The sequence below is a fragment of the Schistocerca gregaria genome, chromosome 5, assembly GCF_023897955.1.
Source record: "Schistocerca gregaria isolate iqSchGreg1 chromosome 5, iqSchGreg1.2, whole genome shotgun sequence".
NCBI classification, from domain to species: Eukaryota; Metazoa; Arthropoda; class Insecta; order Orthoptera; family Acrididae; genus Schistocerca; species Schistocerca gregaria.
Window position 1 is genome coordinate 574,192,891 of NC_064924.1, and position 25,464 is coordinate 574,218,354.

The 25,464-nt window shown below is 47.8% G+C and overlaps 15 non-coding genes across 15 annotated transcripts; all 15 read left to right on the forward strand.

Moving 5' to 3' along the window:
* Window positions 1–141: 141 nt before the first annotated feature.
* On the forward strand, window positions 142–213 carry Trnat-cgu (transfer RNA threonine (anticodon CGU)). Its single transcript has one exon. It is a non-coding gene; the product is annotated as a tRNA-Thr (tRNA).
* A 1,786-nt stretch (window positions 214–1,999) lies between these two features.
* On the forward strand, window positions 2,000–2,073 carry Trnan-guu (transfer RNA asparagine (anticodon GUU)). Its single transcript has one exon. It is a non-coding gene; the product is annotated as a tRNA-Asn (tRNA).
* Window positions 2,074–3,072: 999 nt separating this feature from the next.
* On the forward strand, window positions 3,073–3,144 carry Trnat-cgu (transfer RNA threonine (anticodon CGU)). Its single transcript has one exon. It is a non-coding gene; the product is annotated as a tRNA-Thr (tRNA).
* A 322-nt stretch (window positions 3,145–3,466) lies between these two features.
* Window positions 3,467–3,540, forward strand: Trnan-guu (transfer RNA asparagine (anticodon GUU)). The gene has a single exon. It is a non-coding gene; the product is annotated as a tRNA-Asn (tRNA).
* A 999-nt stretch (window positions 3,541–4,539) lies between these two features.
* Window positions 4,540–4,611, forward strand: Trnat-cgu (transfer RNA threonine (anticodon CGU)). Its single transcript has one exon. It is a non-coding gene; the product is annotated as a tRNA-Thr (tRNA).
* A 1,786-nt stretch (window positions 4,612–6,397) lies between these two features.
* Trnan-guu (transfer RNA asparagine (anticodon GUU)) lies at window positions 6,398–6,471 on the forward strand. The gene has a single exon. It is a non-coding gene; the product is annotated as a tRNA-Asn (tRNA).
* A 999-nt stretch (window positions 6,472–7,470) lies between these two features.
* On the forward strand, window positions 7,471–7,542 carry Trnat-cgu (transfer RNA threonine (anticodon CGU)). Its single transcript has one exon. It is a non-coding gene; the product is annotated as a tRNA-Thr (tRNA).
* Window positions 7,543–7,864: 322 nt separating this feature from the next.
* Window positions 7,865–7,938, forward strand: Trnan-guu (transfer RNA asparagine (anticodon GUU)). Its single transcript has one exon. It is a non-coding gene; the product is annotated as a tRNA-Asn (tRNA).
* A 999-nt stretch (window positions 7,939–8,937) lies between these two features.
* Window positions 8,938–9,009, forward strand: Trnat-cgu (transfer RNA threonine (anticodon CGU)). The gene has a single exon. It is a non-coding gene; the product is annotated as a tRNA-Thr (tRNA).
* A 322-nt stretch (window positions 9,010–9,331) lies between these two features.
* On the forward strand, window positions 9,332–9,405 carry Trnan-guu (transfer RNA asparagine (anticodon GUU)). Its single transcript has one exon. It is a non-coding gene; the product is annotated as a tRNA-Asn (tRNA).
* Window positions 9,406–12,192: 2,787 nt separating this feature from the next.
* Trnat-cgu (transfer RNA threonine (anticodon CGU)) lies at window positions 12,193–12,263 on the forward strand. The gene has a single exon. It is a non-coding gene; the product is annotated as a tRNA-Thr (tRNA).
* A 1,406-nt stretch (window positions 12,264–13,669) lies between these two features.
* Window positions 13,670–13,740, forward strand: Trnat-cgu (transfer RNA threonine (anticodon CGU)). Its single transcript has one exon. It is a non-coding gene; the product is annotated as a tRNA-Thr (tRNA).
* Window positions 13,741–15,146: 1,406 nt separating this feature from the next.
* On the forward strand, window positions 15,147–15,217 carry Trnat-cgu (transfer RNA threonine (anticodon CGU)). The gene has a single exon. It is a non-coding gene; the product is annotated as a tRNA-Thr (tRNA).
* A 7,313-nt stretch (window positions 15,218–22,530) lies between these two features.
* Window positions 22,531–22,601, forward strand: Trnat-cgu (transfer RNA threonine (anticodon CGU)). The gene has a single exon. It is a non-coding gene; the product is annotated as a tRNA-Thr (tRNA).
* A 1,405-nt stretch (window positions 22,602–24,006) lies between these two features.
* Window positions 24,007–24,077, forward strand: Trnat-cgu (transfer RNA threonine (anticodon CGU)). The gene has a single exon. It is a non-coding gene; the product is annotated as a tRNA-Thr (tRNA).
* The last annotated feature ends 1,387 nt before the right edge of the window (window positions 24,078–25,464 follow it).

Genomic DNA, 25,464 nt, shown 5'->3' on the forward strand with positions numbered 1-25,464 from the left:
CAAGTATTCTACTGGCCTAGGATTTTTTCTGAATGCATTGGCAGAACAGTGGATTGTATGTATTCTGTAGTATAATGAGGGCTGCAAGATTCAGTTTGATGAAGTGAGAATTCAGGGATGGCTCACAAATGCAAAGCTGCCGCCTTCTTAGCTCAGTGGTAGAGCACTGGTCTCGTAAACGTGGGGTCGTGAGTTCGAACCTCACAGAAGGCATCCATTTCTTTAACCTTCCTGCATCGAGCGGAGCTACCTCGAGCAGCATCTAACACATGGCAGTACACAGAATGTAACGGATGTTCTACAACCTATGACAAGTATTCTACTGGCCTAGGAGGTTTTCTGAATGCATTGGCAGAACAGTGGATTGTATGCATTTTGTAGTATAATGTCATGCTTGGCGATGTCATTCGTTTATGAGCCTCGCTACAGTGTACATGCACGTTATCCATGTGAAGAGGCATAAGCAGATGCTAGCATTCTGCGTGATTCTTGCTGAAGGTGTACGAATTTGGTTATTATACAGAGCAAAGAGAGCCAAAGTCACGGCCTCCGTGGCGCAATTGGCTAGCGCGTTAGGCTGTTAAATGAAAGGGTTTGTGGTTCGCGCCCACCCGCGGGCGAAATCGTTTTAACCGTCACCCAGGTGAGGACATACGTCAACTTTGTTAGAGATACACAGCTAGTGTGGCAATTTGGCTGCGAAGGAGTGATACCACAGATGCTTATACACATTCAGCCAGGTGACACTGTAGGTAAAAACATGGCCCTACACAGACGTTCTACTGTTTTCCGTTTTATTCGCCATGTGTGAGACTGCAGTAGCGCGACGCCCACTACAAAAGACGTATTATTTACATTCAATTTCAGCGTACACGTCGCGAGTGCCATATGACAGGGCCTGTCTCTCGATGTCGATTTGTATTTTTGTGTCTCTTAAGTGTCGGTCTGCAGTAGGCTGCTGTTGGCCGAGCGACGTGCAGTCGCCTTACATGAAGCCCCATGGGCAACGTCATTGCCACTGTGGACAACAGCAAACTGTAGCCAGAGAGAGGAGCCGAAAGGCGCATTTCGCAGTCGAGCCACGCTATCCCACAAGCTGTGCACTAGGTCAAGATCTTGCAGTCCGCAAACTTTTGGTGGCCAGACGTTCGTCGTCGATCGTAAGGGCGAAACAGTCGACTTGGAAAACGGCAAAGTGGACATCCCCAGTAGCGGCTGTGCGCCAAGTCCGTTATGTGGTCGAGGGCTGCAAGATTCAGTATGATGAAGTGGGAATTCGGGGATAGCTTACAAATGCAAAGCTGCCTCCTTCTTAACTAAGGGTAGAGCACTGGTCTCGTAAACCGGGGGTCGTGAGTTCGAACCTCACAGAAAGCATCCATTTTTTAACCTTCCTACAACGAGCGGAGCTTCCTCGAGCAGCATCTAACACATGGCAGTACAGTGAATGTAACGGATGTTCTACAACCTATGACAAGTATTCTACTGGCCTAGGATTTTTTCTGAATGCATTGGCAGAACAGTGGATTGTATGTATTTTGTAGTATAATGAGGGCTGCAAGATTCAGTATGATGAAGTGAGAATTCAGGGATAGCTCACAATTGCAAAGCTGCCGCCTTCTTAGCTCAGTGGTAAAGAACTGGTCTCGTAAACGTGGGGTCGTGAGTTCGAACCTCACACAAGGCATCCATTTCTTTAACCTTGCTGCATCGAGCGGAGCTACCTCGAGCAGCATCTAACACATGGCAGTACACTGATGTTCTACAACCTATGACAAGTATTCTACTGGCCTAGGAGGTTTTCTGAATGCATTGGCAGAACAGTGGATTGTATGCATTTTGTAGTATAATGTCATGCTTGGCGATGTCATTCGTTTATGAGCCTCGCTACAGTGTACATGCACGTTATCCATGTGAAGAGGCATAAGCAGATGCTAGCATTCTGCGTGATTCTTGCTGAAGGTGTACGAATTTGGTTATTATACAGAGCAAAGTCACGGCCTCCGTGGCGCAATTGGCTAGCGCGTTCGGCTGTTAACCGAAAGGTTGGTGGTTCGCGCCCACCCGGGGACGATATCGTTTTAACCGTCACCCAGGTGAGGACATACGTCAACTTTGTTAGAGATACACAGCTAGTGTGGCAATTTGGCTGCGAAGGAGTGATGCCACAGATGCTTATACTCATTCAGCCAGGTGACACTGTAGGTAAAAGCATGGCCCTACTCAGACGTTCTACTGTTTTCCGTTTTATTCGCCATGTGTGACTCTGCAGTAGAGCGACGCCCACTACAAAAGACGTATTATTTACATTCAATTTCAGCGTACACGTCGCGACTGCCATATGACAGGGCCTGTTTCTCGATGTCGATTTGTATTTTGTGTCTCTTAAGTGTCGGTCTGCAGTAGGCTGCTGTTGGCCGAGCGACGTGCAGTCGCCTTACATGAAGCCCCATGGGCAACGTCATTGCCACTGTGGACAACAGCAAACTGTAGCCAGAGAGAGGAGCCGAAAGGCGCATTTCGCAGTCGAGCCACGCTATCCCACAAGCTGTGCACTAGGTCAAGATCTTGCAGTCCGCAAACTTTTGGTGGCCAGACGTTCGTCGTCGATCGTAAGGGCGAAACAGTCGAGAGACTTGGAAAACGGCAATGTGGACATCCCCAGTAGCGGCTGTGCGCCAAGTCCGTTATGTGGTCGAGGGCTGCAAGATTCAGTAAGATGAAGTGGGAATTCGGGAATAGCTTACAAATGCAAAGCTGCCTCCTTCTTAACTAAGGGTAGAGCACTGGTCTCGTAAACCAGGGGTCGTGAGTTCGTACCTCACAGAAAGCATCCATTTTTTTAACCTTCCTACAACGAGCGGAGCTTCCTCGAGCAGCATCTAACACATGACAGTACACTGAATGTAACGGATGTTCTACAACCTATGACAAGTATTCTACTGGCCTAGGATTTTTTCTGAATGCATTGGCAGAACAGTGGATTGTATGTATTCTGTAGTATAATGAGGGCTGCAAGATTCAGTTTGATGAAGTGAGAATTCAGGGATGGCTCACAAATGCAAAGCTGCCGCCTTCTTAGCTCAGTGGTAGAGCACTGGTCTCGTAAACGTGGGGTCGTGAGTTCGAACCTCACAGAAGGCATCCATTTCTTTAACCTTCCTGCATCGAGCGGAGCTACCTCGAGCAGCATCTAACACATGGCAGTACACAGAATGTAACGGATGTTCTACAACCTATGACAAGTATTCTACTGGCCTAGGAGGTTTTCTGAATGCATTGGCAGAACAGTGGATTGTATGCATTTTGTAGTATAATGTCATGCTTGGCGATGTCATTCGTTTATGAGCCTCGCTACAGTGTACATGCACGTTATCCATGTGAAGAGGCATAAGCAGATGCTAGCGTTCTGCGTGATTCTTGCTGAAGGTGTACGAATTTGGTTATTATACAGAGCAAAGTCACGGCCTCCGTGGCGCAATTGGCTAGCGCGTTCGGCTGTTAACCGAAAGGTTGGTGGTTCGCGCCCACCTGGGGACGATATCGTTTTAACCGTCACCCAGGTGAGGACATACGTCAACTTTGTTAGAGATACACAGCTAGTGTGGCAATTTGGCTGCGAAGGAGTGATGCCACAGATGCTTATACTCATTCAGGCAGGTGACACTGTAGGTAAAAGCATGGCCCTACACAGACGTTCTACTGTTTTCCGTTTTATTCGCCATGTGTGACTCTGCAGTAGAGCGACGCCCACTACAAAAGACGTATTATTTACATTCAATTTCAGCGTACACGTCGCGACTGCCATATGACAGGGCCTGTTTCTCGATGTCGATTTGTATTTTGTGTCTCTTAAGTGTCGGTCTGCAGTAGGCTGCTGTTGGCCGAGCGACGTGCAGTCGCCTTACATGAAGCCCCATGGGCAACGTCATTGCCACTGTGGACAACAGCAAACTGTAGCCAGAGAGAGGAGCCGAAAGGCGCATTTCGCAGTCGAGCCACGCTATCCCACAAGCTGTGCACTAGGTCAAGATCTTGCAGTCCGCAAACTTTTGGTGGCCAGACGTTCGTCGTCGATCGTAAGGGCGAAACAGTCGAGAGACTTGGAAAACGGCAATGTGGACATCCCCAGTAGCGGCTGTGCGCCAAGTCCGTTATGTGGTCGAGGGCTGCAAGATTCAGTAAGATGAAGTGGGAATTCGGGAATAGCTTACAAATGCAAAGCTGCCTCCTTCTTAACTAAGGGTAGAGCACTGGTCTCGTAAACCAGGGGTCGTGAGTTCGTACCTCACAGAAAGCATCCATTTTTTTAACCTTCCTACAACGAGCGGAGCTTCCTCGAGCAGCATCTAACACATGACAGTACACTGAATGTAACGGATGTTCTACAACCTATGACAAGTATTCTACTGGCCTAGGATTTTTTCTGAATGCATTGGCAGAACAGTGGATTGTATGTATTCTGTAGTATAATGAGGGCTGCAAGATTCAGTTTGATGAAGTGAGAATTCAGGGATGGCTCACAAATGCAAAGCTGCCGCCTTCTTAGCTCAGTGGTAGAGCACTGGTCTCGTAAACGTGGGGTCGTGAGTTCGAACCTCACAGAAGGCATCCATTTCTTTAACCTTCCTGCATCGAGCGGAGCTACCTCGAGCAGCATCTAACACATGGCAGTACACAGAATGTAACGGATGTTCTACAACCTATGACAAGTATTCTACTGGCCTAGGAGGTTTTCTGAATGCATTGGCAGAACAGTGGATTGTATGCATTTTGTAGTATAATGTCATGCTTGGCGATGTCATTCGTTTATGAGCCTCGCTACAGTGTACATGCACGTTATCCATGTGAAGAGGCATAAGCAGATGCTAGCATTCTGCGTGATTCTTGCTGAAGGTGTACGAATTTGGTTATTATACAGAGCAAAGAGAGCCAAAGTCACGGCCTCCGTGGCGCAATTGGCTAGCGCGTTAGGCTGTTAAATGAAAGGGTTTGTGGTTCGCGCCCACCCGCGGGCGAAATCGTTTTAACCGTCACCCAGGTGAGGACATACGTCAACTTTGTTAGAGATACACAGCTAGTGTGGCAATTTGGCTGCGAAGGAGTGATACCACAGATGCTTATACACATTCAGCCAGGTGACACTGTAGGTAAAAACATGGCCCTACACAGACGTTCTACTGTTTTCCGTTTAATTCGCCATGTGTGAGACTGCAGTAGCGCGACGCCCACTACAAAAGACGTATTATTTACATTCAATTTCAGCGTACACGTCGCGAGTGCCATATGACAGGGCCTGTCTCTCGATGTCGATTTGTATTTTTGTGTCTCTTAAGTGTCGGTCTGCAGTAGGCTGCTGTTGGCCGAGCGACGTGCAGTCGCCTTACATGAAGCCCCATGGGCAACGTCATTGCCACTGTGGACAACAGCAAACTGTAGCCAGAGAGAGGAGCCGAAAGGCGCATTTCGCAGTCGAGCCACGCTATCCCACAAGCTGTGCACTAGGTCAAGATCTTGCAGTCCGCAAACTTTTGGTGGCCAGACGTTCGTCGTCGATCGTAAGGGCGAAACAGTCGACTTGGAAAACGGCAAAGTGGACATCCCCAGTAGCGGCTGTGCGCCAAGTCCGTTATGTGGTCGAGGGCTGCAAGATTCAGTATGATGAAGTGGGAATTCGGGGATAGCTTACAAATGCAAAGCTGCCTCCTTCTTAACTAAGGGTAGAGCACTGGTCTCGTAAACCGGGGGTCGTGAGTTCGAACCTCACAGAAAGCATCCATTTTTTAACCTTCCTACAACGAGCGGAGCTTCCTCGAGCAGCATCTAACACATGGCAGTACAGTGAATGTAACGGATGTTCTACAACCTATGACAAGTATTCTACTGGCCTAGGATTTTTTCTGAATGCATTGGCAGAACAGTGGATTGTATGTATTTTGTAGTATAATGAGGGCTGCAAGATTCAGTATGATGAAGTGAGAATTCAGGGATAGCTCACAATTGCAAAGCTGCCGCCTTCTTAGCTCAGTGGTAAAGAACTGGTCTCGTAAACGTGGGGTCGTGAGTTCGAACCTCACACAAGGCATCCATTTCTTTAACCTTGCTGCATCGAGCGGAGCTACCTCGAGCAGCATCTAACACATGGCAGTACACTGATGTTCTACAACCTATGACAAGTATTCTACTGGCCTAGGAGGTTTTCTGAATGCATTGGCAGAACAGTGGATTGTATGCATTTTGTAGTATAATGTCATGCTTGGCGATGTCATTCGTTTATGAGCCTCGCTACAGTGTACATGCACGTTATCCATGTGAAGAGGCATAAGCAGATGCTAGCATTCTGCGTGATTCTTGCTGAAGGTGTACGAATTTGGTTATTATACAGAGCAAAGTCACGGCCTCCGTGGCGCAATTGGCTAGCGCGTTCGGCTGTTAACCGAAAGGTTGGTGGTTCGCGCCCACCCGGGGACGATATCGTTTTAACCGTCACCCAGGTGAGGACATACGTCAACTTTGTTAGAGATACACAGCTAGTGTGGCAATTTGGCTGCGAAGGAGTGATGCCACAGATGCTTATACTCATTCAGCCAGGTGACACTGTAGGTAAAAGCATGGCCCTACTCAGACGTTCTACTGTTTTCCGTTTTATTCGCCATGTGTGACTCTGCAGTAGAGCGACGCCCACTACAAAAGACGTATTATTTACATTCAATTTCAGCGTACACGTCGCGACTGCCATATGACAGGGCCTGTTTCTCGATGTCGATTTGTATTTTGTGTCTCTTAAGTGTCGGTCTGCAGTAGGCTGCTGTTGGCCGAGCGACGTGCAGTCGCCTTACATGAAGCCCCATGGGCAACGTCATTGCCACTGTGGACAACAGCAAACTGTAGCCAGAGAGAGGAGCCGAAAGGCGCATTTCGCAGTCGAGCGACGCTATCCCACAAGCTGTGCACTAGGTCAAGATCTTGCAGTCCGCAAACTTTTGGTGGCCAGACGTTCGTCGTCGATCGTAAGGGCGAAACAGTCGAGAGACTTGGAAAACGGCAATGTGGACATCCCCAGTAGCGGCTGTGCGCCAAGTCCGTTATGTGGTCGAGGGCTGCAAGATTCAGTAAGATGAAGTGGGAATTCGGGAATAGCTTACAAATGCAAAGCTGCCTCCTTCTTAACTAAGGGTAGAGCACTGGTCTCGTAAACCAGGGGTCGTGAGTTCGTACCTCACAGAAAGCATCCATTTTTTTAACCTTCCTACAACGAGCGGAGCTTCCTCGAGCAGCATCTAACACATGACAGTACACTGAATGTAATGGATGTTCTACAACCTATGACAAGTATTCTACTGGCCTAGGATTTTTTCTGAATGCATTGGCAGAACAGTGGATTGTATGTATTCTGTAGTATAATGAGGGCTGCAAGATTCAGTTTGATGAAGTGAGAATTCAGGGATGGCTCACAAATGCAAAGCTGCCGCCTTCTTAGCTCAGTGGTAGAGCACTGGTCTCGTAAACGTGGGGTCGTGAGTTCGAACCTCACAGAAGGCATCCATTTCTTTAACCTTCCTGCATCGAGCGGAGCTACCTCGAGCAGCATCTAACACATGGCAGTACACAGAATGTAACGGATGTTCTACAACCTATGACAAGTATTCTACTGGCCTAGGAGGTTTTCTGAATGCATTGGCAGAACAGTGGATTGTATGCATTTTGTAGTATAATGTCATGCTTGGCGATGTCATTCGTTTATGAGCCTCGCTACAGTGTACATGCACGTTATCCATGTGAAGAGGCATAAGCAGATGCTAGCATTCTGCGTGATTCTTGCTGAAGGTGTACGAATTTGGTTATTATACAGAGCAAAGTCATGGCCTCCGTGGCGCAATTGGCTAGCGCGTTCGGCTGTTAACCGAAAGGTTGGTGGTTCGCGCCCACTCGGGGGCGAAATCGTTTTAACCGTCACCCAGGTGAGGACATACGTCAACTTTGTTAGAGATACACAGCTAGTGTGGCAATTTGGCTGCGAAGGAGTGATACCACAGATGCTTATACACATTCAGCCAGGTGACACTGTAGGTAAAAACCTGGCCCTACACAGACGTTCTACTGTTTTCCGTTTTATTCGCCATGTGTGACACTGCAGTAGAGCGACGCTCACTACAAAAGACGTATTATTTACATTCAATTTCAGCGTACACGTCGCGAGTGCCATATGACAGGGCCTGTCTCTCGATGTCGATTTGTATTTTGTGTCTCTTAAGTGTCGGTCTGCAGTAGGCTGCTGTTGGCCGAGCGACGTGCAGTCGCCTTACATGAAGCCCCATGGGCAACGCCATTGCCACTGTGGACAACAGCAAACTGTAGCCAGAGAGAGGAGCCGAAAGGCGCATTTCGCAGTCGAGCGACGCTATCCCACAAGCTGTGCACTAGGTCAAGATCTTGCAGTCCGCAAACTTTTGGTGGCCAGACGTTCGTCGTCGATCGTAAGGGCGAAACAGTTGAGAGACTTGGAAAACGGCAATGTGGACATCCCCAGTAGCGGCTGTGCGCCAAGTCCGTTATGTGGTCGAGGGCTGCAAGATTCAGTATGATGAAGTGGGAATTCGGGAATAGCTTACAAATGCAAAGCTGCCTCCTTCTTAACTAAGGGTAGAGCACTGGTCTCGTAAACCAGGGGTCGTGAGTTCGTACCTCACAGAAAGCATCCATTTTTTTAACCTTCCTACAACGAGCGGAGCTACCTCGAGCAGCATCTAACACATGACAGTACACTGAATGTAACGGATGTTCTACAACCTATGACAAGTATTCTACTGGCCTAGGATTTTTTCTGAATGCATTGGCAGAACAGTGGATTGTATGTATTTTGTAGTATAATGAGGGCTGCAAGATTCAGAATGATGAAGTTAGAATTCAGGGATAGCTCACAAATGCAAAGCTGCCGCCTTCTTAGCTTAGTGGTAGAGCACTGGTCTCGTAAACGTGGGGTCGTGAGTTCGAACCTCACAGAAGGCATCCATTTTTTTAACCTTCCTGCATCGAGCGGTGCTACCTCGCGCAGCATCTAACACATGGCAGTACACTGAATATAACGGATGTTCTACAACCTATGACAAGTATTATACTGGCCAAGGAGGTTTTCTGAATGCATTGGCAGAACTGTGGATTGTATGCATTTTGTAGTATAATGTCATGCTTGGCGATGTCATTCGTTTATGAGCCTCGCTACAGTGTACATGCACGTTATCCATGTGAAGAGGCATAAGCAGATGCTAGCATTCTGCGTGATTCTTGCTGAAGGTGTACGAATTTGGTTATTATACAGAGCAAAGTCACGGCCTCCGTGGCGCAATTGGCTAGCGCGTTCGGCTGTTAACCAAAAGGTTGGTGGTTCGCGCCCACCCGGGGACGAAATCGTTTTAACCGTCACCCAGGTGAGGACATACGTCAACTTTGTTAGAGATACACAGCTAGTATGGCAATTTGGCTGCGAAGGAGTGATACCACAGATGCTTATACACATTCAGCCAGGTGACACTGTAGGTAAAAACATGGCCCTACACAGACGTTCTACTGTTTTCCGTTTTATTCGCCATGTGTGACACTGCAGTAGAGCGACGCCCACTACAAAAGACGTATTATTTACATTCAATTTCAGCGTACACGTCGCGAGTGCCATATGACAGGGCCTGTCTCTCGATGTCGATTTGTATTTTGTGTCTCTTAAGTGTCGGTCTGCAGTAGGCTGCTGTTGGCCGAGCGACGTGCAGTCGCCTTACATAAAGCCCCATGGGCAACGTCATTGCCACTGTGGACAACAGCAAACTGTAGCCAGAGAGAGGAGCCGAAAGGCGCATTTCGCAGTCGAGCGACGCTATCCCACAAGCTGTGCACTAGGTCAAGATCTTGCAGTCCGCAAACTTTTGGTGGCCAGACGTTCGTCGTCGATCGTAAGGGCGAAACAGTCGAGAGACTTGGAAAACGGCAATGAGGACATCCCCAGCAGCGGCTGTGCGCCAAGTCCGTTATGTGGTCGAGGGCTTCAAGATTCAGTATGATGAAGTGGGAATTCGGGGATAGCTTACAAATGCAAAGCTGCCTCCTTCTTAACTAAGGGTAGAGCACTGGTCTCGTAAACCAGGGGTGGTGAGTTCGTACCTCACAGAAAGCATCCATTTTTTAACCTTCCTACAACGAGCGGAGCTACCTCGAGCAGCATCTAACACATGGCAGTACACTGAATGTAACGGATGTTCTACAACCTATGACAAGTATTCTACTGGCCTAGGATTTTTTCTGAATGCATTGGCAGAACAGTGGATTGTATGTATTTTGTAGTATAATGAGGGCTGGAAGATTCAGTATGATGAAGTGAGAATTCAGGGATAGCTCACATTTGCAAAGCTGCCTCCTTCTTAGCTCAGTGGTAAAGCATTGGTCTCGTAAACGTGGGGTCGTGAGTTCGAACCTCACAAAAGGCATCCATTTTTTTAACCTTCCTGCATCGAGCGGAGCTACCTCGAGCAGCATCTAACACATGGCAGTACACTGAATGTAACGGATGTTCTACAACCTATGACAAGTATTATACTGGCCTAGGAGGTTTTCTGAATGCATTGGCAGAACTGTGGATTGTATGTATTTTGTAGTATAATGAGGGCTGCAAGATTCAGTTTGATGAAGTGAGAATTCAGGGATGGCACACAAATGCAAAGCTGCCGCCTTCTTACCTCACTGGTAGAGCTCTGGTCTCGTAAACGTGGAGTCGTGAGTTCGAACCTCACAGAAGGCATCCATTTTTTTAACCTTCCTGCATCGAGCGGTGCTACCTCGCGCAGCATCTAACACATGGCAGTACACTGAATGTAACGGATGTTCTACAACCTATGACAAGTATTATACTGGCCTAGGAGGTTTTCTGAATGCATTGGCAGAACTGTGGATTGTATGCATTTTGTAGTGTAATGTCATGCTTGGCGATGTCATTCGTTTATGAGCCTTGCTACAGTGTACATGCACGTTATCCATGTGAAGAGGCATAAGCAGATGCTAGCATTCTGCGTGATTCCTGCTGAAGGTGTACGAATTTGATTATTATACAGAGCAAAGAGAGCCAAAGTCACGGCCTCCATGGCGCAATTGGCTAGCGCGTTAGGCTGTTAAATGAAAGGGTTCGTGGTTCGCGCCCACCCGTGGGCGAAATCGTTTTAACCGTCACCCAGGTGAGGACATACGTCAACTTTGTTAGAGATACACAGCTAGTGTGGCAATTTGGCTGCGAAGGAGTGATGCCACAGATGCTTATACACATTCAGCCAGGTGACACTGTAGGTAAAAACATGGCCCTACACAGACGTTCTACTGTTTTCCGTTTTATTCGCCATGTGTGAGACTACAGTAGCGCGACGCCCACTACAAAAGACGTATTATTTACATTCAATTTCAGCGTACACGTCGCGAGTGCCATATGACAGGGCCTGTCTCTCGAAGTCGATTTGTATTTTGTGTCTCTTAAGTGTCGGTCTGCAGTAGGATGCTGTTGGCCGAGCGACGTGCGGTCGCCTTACATGAAGCCCCATGGGCAACGTCATTACCACTGTGGACAACAGCAAACTGTAGCCAGAGAGAGGAGCCGAAAGGCGCATTTCGCAGTCGAGCCACGCTATTCCACAAGCTGTGCACTAGGTCAAGATCTTGCAGTCCGCAAACTTTTGGTGGCCAGACGTTCGTCGTCGATCGTAAGGGTGAAACAGTCGAGAGATTAGGAAAACGGCAATGTGGACACCCCCAGCAGCGGCTGTGCGCCAAGTCCGTTATGTGGTCGAGGGCTGCAAGATTCAGTATGATGAAGTGGGAATTCGGGGATAGCTTACAAATGCAAAGCTGCCTCCTTCTTAGCTAAGGGTAGAGCACTGGTCTCGTAAACCAGGGGTCGTGAGTTCGTACCTCACAGAAAGCATCTATTTTTTTAACCTTCCTACAACGAGCGGAGCTACCTCGAGCAGCATCTAACACATGGCAGTACACTGAATGTAACAGATGTTCTACAACCTATGACAAGTATTCTACTGGCCTAGGATTTTTTCTGAATGCATTGGCAGAACAGTGGATTGTATGTATTTTGTAGTATAATGAGGGCTGCAAGTTTCAGTATGATGAAGTGAGAATTCGGTGATAGATCGCAAATGTCAATCTGCCGCCTTCTTAGCTCAGTGGTAGAGCACTGGTCTCGTAAAAAGAGCTCGTGAGTTCGAACCTCACAGAAGGCATTCATTTTTTTAACCTTCCTGCATCGAGCGGAGCTACCTCGAGCAGCATCTAACACATGGCAGTACACTGAATGTAACTGATGTTCTACAACCTATGACAAGTATTCTACTGGCCTAGGAGGTTTCCTGAATGCATTGGCAGAACAATGGATTGTATGCATTTTGTAGTATAATGTCATGCTTGGCGATGTCATTCGTTTATGAGCCTCGGTACAGTGTACATACACGTTATGCATGTGAAGAGGCATAAGCAGATGCTAGCATTCTGCGTGATTCCTGCTGAAGGTGTACGAATTTGGTTATTATACAGAGCAAAGAGAGCCAAAGTCACGGCCTCCGTGGCGCAATTGGCTAGCGCGTTAGGCTGTTAAATGAAAGGGTTTGTGGTTCGCGCCCACCCGCGGGCGAAATCGTTTTAACCGTCACCCAGGTGAGGACATACGTCAACTTTGTTAGAGATACACAGCTAGTGTGGCAATTTGGCTGCGAAGGAGTGATGCCACAGATGCTTATACACATTCAGCCAGGTGACACTGTAGGTAAAAACATGGCCTTACACAGACGTTCTACTGTTTTCCGCTTTATTCGCCATGTGTGACACTGCAGTAGAGCGACGCCCACTACAAAAGACGTATTATTTACATTCAATTTCAGCGTACACGTCGCGAGTGCCATATGACAGGGCCTGCCTCTCGATGTCGATTTGTATTTTGTGTCTCTTAAGTGTCGGTCTGCAGTAGGCTGCTGTTGGCCGAGCGACGTGCGGTCGCCTTACATGAAGCCCCATGGGCAACGTCATTACCACTGTGGACAACAGCAAACTGTAGCCAGAGAGAGGAGCCGAAAGGCGCATTTCGCAGTCGAGCCACGCTATTCCACAAGCTGTGCACTAGGTCAAGATCTTGCAGTCCGCAAACTTTTGGTGGCCAGACGTTCGTCGTCGATCGTAAGGGTGAAACAGTCGAGAGATTAGGAAAACGGCAATGTGGACACCCCCAGCAGCGGCTGTGCGCCAAGTCCGTTATGTGGTCGAGGGCTGCAAGATTCAGTATGATGAAGTGGGAATTCGGGGATAGCTTACAAATGCAAAGCTGCCTCCTTCTTAGCTAAGGGTAGAGCACTGGTCTCGTAAACCAGGGGTCGTGAGTTCGTACCTCACAGAAAGCATCTATTTTTTTAACCTTCCTACAACGAGCGGAGCTACCTCGAGCAGCATCTAACACATGGCAGTACACTGAATGTAACAGATGTTCTACAACCTATGACAAGTATTCTACTGGCCTAGGATTTTTTCTGAATGCATTGGCAGAACAGTGGATTGTATGTATTTTGTAGTATAATGAGGGCTGCAAGTTTCAGTATGATGAAGTGAGAATTCGGTGATAGATCGCAAATGTCAATCTGCCGCCTTCTTAGCTCAGTGGTAGAGCACTGGTCTCGTAAAAAGAGCTCGTGAGTTCGAACCTCACAGAAGGCATTCATTTTTTTAACCTTCCTGCATCGAGCGGAGCTACCTCGAGCAGCATCTAACACATGGCAGTACACTGAATGTAACTGATGTTCTACAACCTATGACAAGTATTCTACTGGCCTAGGAGGTTTCCTGAATGCATTGGCAGAACAATGGATTGTATGCATTTTGTAGTATAATGTCATGCTTGGCGATGTCATTCGTTTATGAGCCTCGGTACAGTGTACATACACGTTATGCATGTGAAGAGGCATAAGCAGATGCTAGCATTCTGCGTGATTCCTGCTGAAGGTGTACGAATTTGGTTATTATACAGAGCAAAGAGAGCCAAAGTCACGGCCTCCGTGGCGCAATTGGCTAGCGCGTTAGGCTGTTAAATGAAAGGGTTTGTGGTTCGCGCCCACCCGCGGGCGAAATCGTTTTAACCGTCACCCAGGTGAGGACATACGTCAACTTTGTTAGAGATACACAGCTAGTGTGGCAATTTGGCTGCGAAGGAGTGATGCCACAGATGCTTATACACATTCAGCCAGGTGACACTGTAGGTAAAAACATGGCCTTACACAGACGTTCTACTGTTTTCCGCTTTATTCGCCATGTGTGACACTGCAGTAGAGCGACGCCCACTACAAAAGACGTATTATTTACATTCAATTTCAGCGTACACGTCGCGAGTGCCATATGACAGGGCCTGCCTCTCGATGTCGATTTGTATTTTGTGTCTCTTAAGTGTCGGTCTGCAGTAGGCTGCTGTTGGCCGAGCGACGTGCGGTCGCCTTACATGAAGCCCCATGGGCAACGTCATTGCCACTGTGGACAACAGCAAACTGTAGCCAGAGAGAGGAGCCGAAAGGCGCATTTCGCAGTCGAGCCACGCTATTCCACAAGCTGTGCACTAGGTCAAGATCTTGCAGTCCGCAAACTTTTGGTGGCCAGACGTTCGTCGTCGATCGTAAGGGTGAAACAGTCGAGAGATTAGGAAAACGGCAATGTGGACACCCCCAGCAGCGGCTGTGCGCCAAGTCCGTTATGTGGTCGAGGGCTGCAAGATTCAGTATGATGAAGTGGGAATTCGGGGATAGCTTACAAATGCAAAGCTGCCTCCTTCTTAGCTAAGGGTAGAGCACTGGTCTCGTAAACCAGGGGTCGTGAGTTCGTACCTCACAGAAAGCATCTATTTTTTTAACCTTCCTACAACGAGCGGAGCTACCTCGAGCAGCATCTAACACATGGCAGTACACTGAATGTAACAGATGTTCTACAACCTATGACAAGTATTCTACTGGCCTAGGATTTTTTCTGAATGCATTGGCAGAACAGTGGATTGTATGTATTTTGTAGTATAATGAGGGCTGCAAGTTTCAGTATGATGAAGTGAGAATTCGGTGATAGATCGCAAATGTCAATCTGCCGCCTTCTTAGCTCAGTGGTAGAGCACTGGTCTCGTAAAAAGAGCTCGTGAGTTCGAACCTCACAGAAGGCATTCATTTTTTTAACCTTCCTGCATCGAGCGGAGCTACCTCGAGCAGCATCTAACACATGGCAGTACACTGAATGTAAGTGATGTTCTACAACCTATGACAAGTATTCTACTGGCCTAGGAGGTTTCCTGAATGCATTGGCAGAACAATGGATTGTATGCATTTTGTAGTATAATGTCATGCTTGGCGATGTCATTCGTTTATGAGCCTCGGTACAGTGTACATACACGTTATGCATGTGAAGAGGCATAAGCAGATGCTAGCATTCTGCGTGATTCCTGCTGAAGGTGTACGAATTTGGTTATTATACAGAGCAAAGAGAGCCAAAGTCACGGCCTCCGTGGCGCAATTGGCTAGCGCGTTAGGCTGTTAAATGAAAGGGTTTGTGGTTCGCGCCCACCCGCGGGCGAAATCGTTTTAACCGTCACCCAGGTGAGGACATACGTCAACTTTGTTAGAGATACACAGCTAGTGTGGCAATTTGGCTGCGAAGGAGTGATGCCACAGATGCTTATACACATTCAGCCAGGTGACACTGTAGGTAAAAACATGGCCTTACACAGACGTTCTACTGTTTTCCGCTTTATTCGCCATGTGTGACACTGCAGTAGAGCGACGCCCACTACAAAAGACGTATTATTTACATTCAATTTCAGCGTACACGTCGCGAGTGCCATATGACAGGGCCTGTCTCTCGAAGTCGATTTGTATTTTGTGTCTCTTAAGTGTAGGTCTGCAGTAGGCTGCTGTTGGCCGAGCGACGTGCGGTCGCCTTACATGAAGCCCCATGGGCAACGTCATTACCACTGTGGACAACAGCAAACTGTAGCCAGAGAGAGGAGCCGAAAGGCGCATTTCGCAGTCGAGCCACGCTATTCCACAAGCTGTGCACTAGGTCAAGATCTTGCAGTCCGCAAACTTTTGGTGGCCAGACGTTCGTCGTCGATCGTAAGGGTGAAACAGTCGAGAGATTAGGAAAACGGCAATGTGGACACCCCCAGCAGCGGCTGTGCGCCAAGTCCGTTATGTGGTCGAGGGCTGCAAGATTCAGTATGATGAAGTGGGAATTCGGGGATAGCTTACAAATGCAAAGCTGCCTCCTTCTTAGCTAAGGGTAGAGCACTGGTCTCGTAAACCAGGGGTCGTGAGTTCGTACCTCACAGAAAGCATCTATTTTTTTAACCTTCCTACAACGAGCGGAGCTACCTCGAGCAGCATCTAACACATGGCAGTACACTGAATGTAACAGATGTTCTACAACCTATGACAAGTATTCTACTGGCCTAGGATTTTTTCTGAATGCATTGGCAGAACAGTGGATTGTATGTATTTTGTAGTATAATGAGGGCTGCAAGTTTCAGTATGATGAAGTGAGAATTCGGTGATAGATCGCAAATGTCAATCTGCCGCCTTATTAGCTCAGTGGTAGAGCACTGGTCTCGTAAAAAGAGCTCGTGAGTTCGAACCTCACAGAAGGCATTCATTTTTTTAACCTTCCTGCATCGAGCGGAGCTACCTCGAGCAGCATCTAACACATGGCAGTACACTGAATGTAACTGATGTTCTACAACCTATGACAAGTATTCTACTGGCCTAGGAGGTTTCCTGAATGCATTGGCAGAACAATGTATTGTATGCATTTTGTAGTATAATGTCATGCTTGGCGATGTCATTCGTTTATGAGCCTCGGTACAGTGTACATACACGTTATGCATGTGAAGAGGCATAAGCAGATGCTAGCATTCTGCGTGATTCCTGCTGAAGGTGTACGAATTTGGTTATTATACAGAGCAAAGAGAGCCAAAGTCACGGCCTCCGTGGCGCAATTGGCTAGCGCGTTAGGCTGTTAAATGAAAGGGTTTGTGGTTCGCGCCCACCCGCGGGCGAAATCGTTTTAACCGTCACCCAGGTGAGGACATACGTCAACTTTGTTAGAGATACACAGCTAGTGTGGCAATTTGGCTGCGAAGGAGTGATGCCACAGATGCTTATACACATTCAGCCAGGTGACACTGTAGGTAAAAACATGGCCTTACACAGACGTTCTACTGTTTTCCGCTTTATTCGCCATGTGTGACACTGCAGTAGAGCGACGCCCACTACAAAAGACGTATTATTTACATTCAATTTCAGCGTACACGTCGCGAGTGCCATATGACAGGGCCTGCCTCTCGATGTCGATTTGTATTTTGTGTCTCTTAAGTGTCGGTCTGCAGTAGGCTGCTGTTGGCCGAGCGACGTGCGGTCGCCTTACATGAAGCCCCATGGGCAACGTCATTGCCACTGTGGACAACAGCAAACTGTAGCCAGAGAGAGGAGCCGAAAGGCGCACTTCGCAGGCGAGCCACGCTATTCCACAAGCTGTGCACTAGGTCAAGATCTTGCAGTCCGCAAACTTTTGGTGGCCAGACGTTCGTCGTCGATCGTAAGGGCGAAACAGTCGAGAGATTAGGAAAACGGCAATGTGGACACCCCCAGCAGCGGCTGTGCGCCAAGTCCGTTATGTGGTCGAGGGCTGCAAGATTCAGTATGATGAAGTGGGTATTCGGAGATAGCTTACAAATTTCAAGCTGCCTCCTTCTTAGCTAAGGGTAGAGCACTGGTCTCGTAAACCAGGGGTCGTGAGTTCGTACCTCACAGAAAGCATCCATTTTTTTATCCTTCCTACAACGAGTGGAGCTACCTCGAGCAGCATCTAACACATGGCAGTACACTGAATGTAACGGATGTTCTACAACCTATGACAAGTATTCTACTGGCCTAGGATTTTTTCTGAATGCATTGGCAGAACAGTGGATTGTATGTATTTTGTAGTATAATGAGGGCTGCAAGTTTCAGTATGATAAAGTGAGAATTCGGTGATAGAACGCAAATGTCAAGCTGCCGCCTTCTTAGCTCAGTGGTTGAGCACTGGTCTCGTAAAAAGGGCTCGTGAGTTCGAACCTCACAGAAGGCATTCATTTTTTTAACCTTCCTGCATCGAGCGGAGCTACCTCGAGCAGCATCTAACACATGGCAGTACACTGAATGTAACGGATGTTCTACAATCTATGACATGTATTCTACTGGCCTAGGAGGTTTTCTGAATGCATTGGCAGAACAATGGATTGTATGCATTTTGTAGTATACTGTCATGCTTGGCGATGTCATTCGTTTATGAGCCTCGGTACAGTGTACATACACGTTATGCATGTGAAGAGGCATAAGCAGATGCTAGCATTCTGCGTGATTCCTGCTGAAGGTGTACGAATTTGGTTATTATACAGAGCAAAGAGAGCCAAAGTCACGGCCTCCGTGGCGCAATTGGCTAGCGCGTTAGGCTGTTAAATGAAAGGGTTTGTGGTTCGCGCCCACCCGCGGGCGAAATCGTTTTAACCGTCACCCAGATGAGGACATACGTCAACTTTGTTAGAGATACACAGCTAGTGTGGCAATTTGGCTGCGAAGGAGTGATGCCACAGATGCTTATACACATTCAGCCAGGTGACACTGTAGGTAAAAACATGGCCCTACACAGACGTTCTACTGTTTTCCGTTTTATTCGCCATGTGTGACACTGCAGTAGAGCGACGCCCACTACAAAAGACGTATTATTTACATTCAATTTCAGCGTACACGTCGCGAGTGCCATATGACAGGGCCTGTCTCTCGAAGTCGATTTGTATTTTGTGTCTCTTAAGTGTAGGTCTGCAGTAGGCTGCTGTTGGCCGATCGACGTGCGGTCGCCTTACATGAAGCCCCATGGGCAACGTCATTACCACTGTGGACAACAGCAAACTGTAGCCAGAGAGAGGAGCCGAAAGGCGCATTTCGCAGTCGAGCCACGCTATTCCACAAGCTGTGCACTAGGTCAAGATCTTGCAGTCCGCAAACTTTTGGTGGCCAGACGTTCGTCGTCGATCGTAAGGGTGAAACAGTCGAGAGATTAGGAAAACGGCAATGTGGACACCCCCAGCAGCGGCTGTGCGCCAAGTCCGTTATGTGGTCGAGGGCTGCAAGATTCAGTATGATGAAGTGGGAATTCGGGGATAGCTTACAAATGCAAAGCTGCCTCCTTCTTAGCTAAGGGTAGAGCACTGGTCTCGTAAACCAGGGGTCGTGAGTTCGTACCTCACAGAAAGCATCTATTTTTTTAACCTTCCTACAACGAGCGGAGCTACCTCGAGCAGCATCTAACACATGGCAGTACACTGAATGTAACAGATGTTCTACAACCTATGACAAGTATTCTACTGGCCTAGGATTTTTTCTGAATGCATTGGCAGAACAGTGGATTGTATGTATTTTGTAGTATAATGAGGGCTGCAAGTTTCAGTATGATGAAGTGAGAATTCGGTGATAGATCGCAAATGTCAATCTGCCGCCTTATTAGCTCAGTGGTAGAGCACTGGTCTCGTAAAAAGAGCTCGTGAGTTCGAACCTCACAGAAGGCATTCATTTTTTTAACCTTCCTGCATCGAGCGGAGCTACCTCGAGCAGCATCTAACACATGGCAGTACACTGAATGTAACTGATGTTCTACAACCTATGACAAGTATTCTACTGGCCTAGGAGGTTTCCTGAATGCATTGGCAGAACAATGTATTGTATGCATTTTGTAGTATAATATCATGCTTGGCGATGTCATTCGTTTATGAGCCTCGGTACAGTGTACATACACGTTATGCATGTGAAGAGGCATAAGCAGATGCTAGCATTCTGCGTGATTCCTGCTGAAGGTGTACGAATTTGGTTATTATACAGAGCAAAGAGAGCCAAAGTCACGGCCTCCGTGGCGCAATTGGCTAGCGCGTTAGGCTGTAAAATGAAAGGGTTTGTGGTTCGCGCCCACCCGCGGGCGAAATCGTTTTAACCGTCACCCAGGTGAGGACATACGTCAACTTTGTTAGAGATACACAGCTAGTGTGGCAATTTGGCTGCGAAGGAGTGATGCCACAGATGCTTATACACATTCAGCCAGGTGACACTGTAGGTAAAAACATGGCCTTACACAGACGTTCTACTGTTTTCCGCTTTATTCGCCATGTGTGACACTGCAGTAGAGCGACGCCCACTACAAAAGACGTATTATTTACATTCAATTTCAGCGTACACGTCGCGAGTGCCATATGACAGGGCCTGTCTCTCGATGTCGATTTGTATTTTGTGTCTCTTAAGTGTCGGTCTGCAGTAGGCTGCTGTTGGCCGAGCGACGTGCGGTCGCCTTACATGAAGCCCCATGGGCAACGTCATTGCCACTGTGGACAACAGCAAACTGTAGCCAGAGAGAGGAGCCGAAAGGCGCATTTCGCAGTCGAGCCACGCTATTCCACAAGCTGTGCACTAGGTCAAGATCTTGCAGTCCGCAAACTTTTGGTGGCCAGACGTTCGTCGTCGATCGTAAGGGTGAAACAGTCGAGAGATTAGGAAAACGGCAATGTGGACACCCCCAGCAGCGGCTGTGCGCCATGTCCGTTATGTGGTCGAGGGCTGCAAGATTCAGTATGATGAAGTGGGAATTCGGGGATAGCTTACAAATGCAAAGCTGCCTCCTTCTTAGCTAAGGGTAGAGCACTGGTCTCGTAAACCAGGGGTCGTGAGTTCGTACCTCACAGAAAGCATCCATTTTTTTAACCTTCCTACAACGAGTGGAGCTACCTCGAGCAGCATCTAACACATGGCAGTACACTGAATGTAACGGATTTTCTACAACCTATGACAAGTATTCTACTGGCCTAGGATTTTTTCTGAATGCATTGGCAGAACAGTGGATTGTATGTATTTTGGAGTATAATGAGGGCTGCAAGTTTCAGTATGATGAAGTGAGAATTCGGTGATAGATCGCAAATGCCAAGCTGCCGCCTTCTTAGCTCAGTGGTAGAGCACTGGTCTCGTAAAAAGGGCTCGTGAGTTCGAACCTCACAAAAGGCATTCATTTTTTTAAGCTTCCTGCATCGAGTGGAGCTACCTCGAGCAGCATCTAACACATGGCAGTACACTGAATGTAACGGATGTTCTACAACCTATGACAAGTATTCTACTGGCCTAGGAGGTTTTCTGAATGCATTGGCAGAACAATGGATTGTATGCATTTTGTAGTATAATGTCATGCTTGGCGATGTCATTCGTTTATGAGCCTCGGTACAGTGTACATACACGTTATGCATGTGAAGAGGCATAAGCAGATGCTAGCATTCTGCGTGATTCCTGCTGAAGGTGTACGAATTTGGTTATTATACAGAGCATAGAGTGCCAAAGTCACGGCTTCCGTGGCGCAATTGGCTAGCGCGTTAGGCTGTTAAATGAAAGGGTTTGTGGTTCGCGCCCACCCGCGGGCGAAATCGTTTTAACCGTCACCCAGGTGAGGACATACGTCAACTTTGTTAGAGATACACAGCTAGTGTGGCAATTTGGCTGCGAAGGAGTGATGCGACAGATGCTTATACACATTCAGCCAGGTGACACTGTAGGTAAAAACATGGCCCTACACAGACGTTCTACTGTTTTCCGCTTTATTCGTCATGTGTGACACTGCAGTAGAGCGACGCCCACTACAAAAGACGTATTATTTACATTCAATTTCAGCGTACACGTCGCGAGTGCCATATGACAGGGCCTGTCTCTCGATGTCGATTTGTATTTTGTGTCTCTTAAGTGTCGGTCTGCAGTAGGCTGCTGTTGGCCGAGCGACGTGCGGTCGCCTTACATGAAGCCCCATGGGCAACGTCATTGCCACTGTGGACAACAGCAAACTGTAGCCAGAGAGAGGAGCCGAAAGGCGCATTTCGCAGGCGAGCCACGCTATTCCACAAGCTGTGCACTAGGTCAAGATCTTGCAGTCCGCAAACTTTTGGTGGCCAGACGTTCGTCGTCGATCGTAAGGGCGAAACAGTCGAGAGATTAGGAAAACGGCAATGTGGACACCCCCAGCAGCGGCTGTGCGCCAAGTCCGTTATGTGGTCGAGGGCTGCAAGATTCAGTATGATGAAGTGGGAATTCGGGGATAGCTTACAAATGCAAAGCTGCCTCCTTCTTAGCTAAGGGTAGAGCACTGGTCTCGTAAACAGGGGTCGTGAGTTCGTACCTCACAGAAAGCATCCATTGTTTTAACCTTCCTACAACGAGTGGAGCTACCTCGAGCAGCATCTCACACATGGCAGTACACTGAATGTAACGGATGTTCTACAACCTATGACAAGTATTCTACTGGCCTAGGATTTTTTCTGAATGCATTGGCAGAACAGTGGATTGTATGTATTTTGTAGTATAATGAGGGCTGCAAGTTTCAGTATGATAAAGTGAGAATTCGGTGATAGATCGCAAATGTGAAGCTGCCGCCTTCTTAGCTCAGTGGTAGAGCACTGGTCTCGTAAAAAGGGCTCGTGAGTTCGAACCTCACAGAAGGCATTCATCTTTTAACCTTCCTGCATCGAGCGGAGCTACCTCGAGTAGCATCTAACACATGGCAGTACACTGAATGTAACGGATGTTCTACAACCTATGACAAGTATTCTACTGGCCTAGGAGGTTTTCTGAATGCATTGGCAGAACAATGGATTGTATGCATTTTGTAGTATAATGTCATGCTTGGCGATGTCATTCGTTTATGAGCCTCGGTACAGTGTACATACACGTTATGCATGTGAAGAGGCATAAGCAGATGCTAGCATTCTGCGTGATTCCTGCTGAAGGTGTACGAATTTGGTTATTATACAGAGCATAGAGAGCCAAAGTCACGGCTTCCGTGGCGCAATTGGCTAGCGCGTTAGGCTGTTAAATGAAAGGGTTTGTGGTTCGCGCCCACCCGCGGGCGAAATCGTTTTAACCGTCACCCAGGTGAGGACATACGTCAACTTTGTTAGAGATACACAGCTAGTGTGGCAATTTGGCTGCGAAGGAGTGATGCCACAGATGCTTATACACATTCAGCCAGGTGACACTGTAGGTAAAAACATGGCCCTACACAGACGTTCTACTGTTTTCCGTTTTATTCGCCATGTGTGACACTGCAGTAGAGCGACGCCCACTACAAAAGACGTATTATTTACATTCAATTTCAGCGTACACGTCGCGAGTGCCATATGACAGGGCCTGTCTCTCGATGTCGATTTGTATTTTGTGTCTCTTAAGTGTCGGTCTGCAGTAGGCTGCTGTTGGCCGAGCGACGTGCGGTCGCCTTACATGAAGCCCCATGGGCAACGTCATTGCCACTGTGGACAACAGCAAACTGTAGCCAGAGAGAGGAGCCGAAAGGCGCATTTCGCAGTCGAGCCACGCTATTCCACAAGCTGTGCACTAGGTCAAGATCTTGCAGTCCGCAAACTTTTGGTGGCCAGACGTTCGTCGTCGATCGTAAGGGTGAAACAGTCGAGAGATTAGGAAAACGGCAATGTGGACACCCCCAGCAGCGGCTGTGCGCCATGTCCGTTATGTGGTCGAGGGCTGCAAGATTCAGTTTGATGAAGTGGGAATTCGGGGATAGCTTACAAATGCAAAGCTGCCTCCTTCTTAGCTAAGGGTAGAGCACTGGTCTCGTAAACCAGGGGTCGTCAGTTCGTACCTCACAGAAAGCATCCATTTTTTTAACCTTCCTACAACGAGTGGAGCTACCTCGAGCAGCATTTAACACATGGCAGTACACTGAATGTAACGGATTTTCTACAACCTATGACAAGTATTCTACTGGCCTAGGATTTTTTCTGAATGCATTGGCAGAACAGTGGATTGTATGTATTTTGGAGTATAATGAGGGCGGCAAGTTTCAGTATGATGAAGTGAGAATTCGGTGATAGATCGCAAATGCCAAGCTGCCGCCTTCTTAGCTCAGTGGTAGAGCACTGGTCTCGTAAAAAGGGCTCGTGAGTTCGAACCTCACAGAAGGCATTCATTTTTTTAAGCTTCCTGCATCGAGTGGAGCTACCTCGAGCAGCATCTAACACATGGCAGTACACTGAATGTAACGGATGTTCTACAACCTATGACAAGTATTCTACTGGCCTAGGAGGTTTTCTGAATGCATTGGCAGAACAATGGATTGTATGCATTTTGTAGTATAATGTCATGCTTGGCGATGTCATTCGTTTATGAGCCTCGGTACAGTGTACATACACGTTATGCATGTGAAGAGGCATAAGCAGATGCTAGCATTCTGCGTGATTCCTGCTGAAGGTGTACGAATTTGGTTATTATACAGAGCAAAGAGAGCCAAAGTCACGGCCTCCGTGGCGCAATTGGCTAGCGCGTTAGGCTGTTAAATGAAAGGGTTTGTGGTTCGCGCCCACCCGCGGGCGAAATCGTTTTAACCGTCACCCAGATGAGGACATACGTCAACTTTGTTAGAGATACACAGCTAGTGTGGCAATTTGGCTGCGAAGGAGTGATGCCACAGATGCTTATACACATTCAGCCAGGTGACACTGTAGGTAAAAACATGGCCCTACACAGACGTTCTACTGTTTTCCGTTTTATTCGCCATGTGTGACACTGCAGTAGAGCGACGCCCACTACAAAAGACGTATTATTTACATTCAATTTCAGCGTACACGTCGCGAGTGCCATATGACAGGGCCTGTCTCTCGATGTCGATTTGTATTTTGTGTCTCTTAAGTGTCGGTCTGCAGTAGGCTGCTGTTGGCCGAGCGACGTGCGGTCGCCTTACATGAAGCCCCATGGGCAACGTCATTGCCACTGTGGACAACAGCAAACTGTAGCCAGAGAGAGGAGCCGAAAGGCGCATTTCGCAGTCGAGCCACGCTATTCCACAAGCTGTGCACTAGGTCAAGATCTTGCAGTCCGCAAACTTTTGGTGGCCAGACGTTCGTCGTCGATCGTAAGGGTGAAACAGTCGAGAGATTAGGAAAACGGCAATGTGGACACCCCCAGCAGCGGCTGTGCGCCATGTCCGTTATGTGGTCGAGGGCTGCAAGATTCAGTTTGATGAAGTGGGAATTCGGGGATAGCTTACAAATGCAAAGCTGCCTCCTTCTTAGCTAAGGGTAGAGCACTGGTCTCGTAAACCAGGGGTCGTCAGTTCGTACCTCACAGAAAGCATCCATTTTTTTAACCTTCCTACAACGAGTGGAGCTACCTCGAGCAGCATCTAACTCATGGCAGTACACTGAATGTAACGGATTTTCTACAACCTATGACAAGTATTCTACTGGCCTAGGATTTTTTCTGAATGCATTGGCAGAACAGTGGATTGTATGTATTTTGGAGTATAATGAGGGCGGCAAGTTTCAGTATGATGAAGTGAGAATTCGGTGATAGA